The sequence below is a fragment of the Apium graveolens genome, chromosome 5 (assembly GCF_009905375.1).
Source record: "Apium graveolens cultivar Ventura chromosome 5, ASM990537v1, whole genome shotgun sequence".
NCBI classification, from domain to species: domain Eukaryota; kingdom Viridiplantae; phylum Streptophyta; class Magnoliopsida; order Apiales; family Apiaceae; genus Apium; species Apium graveolens.
In genome coordinates this window covers 270132224-270134641 of record NC_133651.1, presented here as the reverse complement: position 1 = coordinate 270134641, position 2418 = coordinate 270132224, and positions in this window count along the sequence as shown.

Below are 2418 nucleotides of genomic sequence, written 5' to 3'. Positions count from 1 at the left end.
CAGTCGGGAAGCTTGAAGAACTCGCCGGAATTTTCCGGAATCCGGCGAGCTTCAACACCTCCGGCGAACCCCCAAATCACACCAAAACATCACGAAAACTTCTGTTTTTCACACCAAACTCGACAAAAATCATTCCAGAAATTGAATGGAAGCAACTACAACATCAAACAATCAAACCCACATAAAAATCGATCAAAACCATCAAGAACAACAAATTTTCCGGCCAAAAATCGATTTGCTTCGTTTCTCAACCATAATCGACGTACTATATATCAAAACGATGCTAGAAACACGTACAATCTAATTATATCATCACAATTAACAACCAATTAACGTATAAACCAAAATATTGAAAAATACAAACTAACAAAACCAAAAACTCGACTATAGCCCTCCGGCAATAGAACGAACACAAAAATGGTATGAATCGACTCTAAATAACATGTTAAAGCTAATCCTAACATCAAAAACAACCAAAAACTCCTGAAAATCAAGAACCCAATTCGGGTCTAGAACCCTAAAATACGAATTTGAAATTTACCAGTCGTTTAAACGATTTGATAGTTGAAATAGGTAGAACAGATCAAGGGCTTCACAACGGTTACAAATACTTGTGATTTGGTGTTCAATAACACCTTCAAAATTGACTTTGATTTTCAGAACTCTTCAAGAACACCAAGAACACATATTCAAGTAATTTTCAGAAAATCAAACCTTAATTACTACATGATATTGAACTCTATTTTGGAAGTATAATATACCAAATTGACCAGAAAAACATGCTCTACAACATGGAATCATCAAATCATATCAACAACCTCAAGAACAAATTTTCATAATTTAATTATTAAATAATTCGAATATAAATAAATAAATAAGAAAATTACCATGATTTCTGGACAAAAATTGATGATTGATTCAGAAAGAAGATTTCGAGAGCTTCGTTTTGATATGCTGCACGCCCGAATCGGAGTTCGATAACGCCTTCGTTCGTGTGTTTGATTCTCGGGTACGTATCGGTTTCTCGGGTTTTTCTCTATATTTACGGTGTTTTAACTGGTTGCAAATGAATAAACGGAATTAAACGAAATAAGAAATAGGCTATTTATATTTATGGAATATTGGATCGTTCTGGATCGTTTTGGATCGTTTTGGATCATTAAATTAGTTGCTTAGCCGCTAAGTAACTGCAATAACGATCCGATTCAATACCAAAATTGGATAATTATCAAAACCGAGCTTTTTATAAAACATTATATACGAGAATAATATAAAAATATCCCGTCTCTCGAAAATATGGGTTTTATTGATTACCGAAATAACTATCGTATCGAAAATCTTGCGCCGGGCCGCGCACGGGTCAAACCGTAATCCGGATTGAAAAAGTCAAAACACGGAAAATGTCCGGAATTACCAGATTAGGTTAGGAAGGAGTTTTCGGAAGAGTTTCGGGTTGTAAAAACGCAAAAACGGTTGAAGTTGAATGATTCCCGGCTTTATAAAATAATTTTGGTAATTACTCAGAAAATAATTAATAATTCATAAATCAATATAAAATCATATAACAGTCCAAAAATTACCAGAAAAATATCACAATTATCTATATTTTATTCTGAACATATAAAAATTCAAATATTCAAATAATATCACATATAAACACCCAAACATCAATTCCAATTATCAGATAATTCACCAAAATTCACATAAAATCACATAAATAATTCCAAATAATTATAATAATAATATTTGAAAATATGGGATATTACAATCTACCCCCCTTATAAGGATTCCGTCCTCGGAATCAGCAGAAGAAAGCACTAAGGGATCTTCTAGCCAACTTTCCATTTCCAAATAACCTCAATTTTCCATAATCTCAAACAAATCTTGTATTCCTTGTATAATAAAACTTTTACAGGAGCTTCACCGTGCACCTTGTTCCATTCACACCCTTTGACCAATTCCTCAATAGAATCACTTTTATTGATCGCGAGAAAGAAGAATAGAGAGAAAGATAGAGAGAAGAAAGGAAATAGAGATAAAGAGAGAAATAAAAGAACAGATTGACTTCGCTATATGCTACTGATATTCTAATCGCATTGCAGTCCACTGTCATCCTTCGTAATTCCATCACATCGCCTTACTTTGACTTGACCAGAATACTCAACTTAACTTGATTGGCATGCCTTCGAATATTTGGGATGATAAAATCATAGAATTTCAAAAAGAAAAGAATTTGATACCATAATGGAACCAAAATCTGAATTTGAGAAAAAGTATTGTTGAAATAAAAGAATAACTGAGAGATCAATATGATCAAACGAACTTGGTATTGCGTGCCCAAATTAAGACACTACTAAAGGTTGTTAACCTTCATGTATTCACAACACACACAAGTGATGGCGTCCCATCCAACTCCTA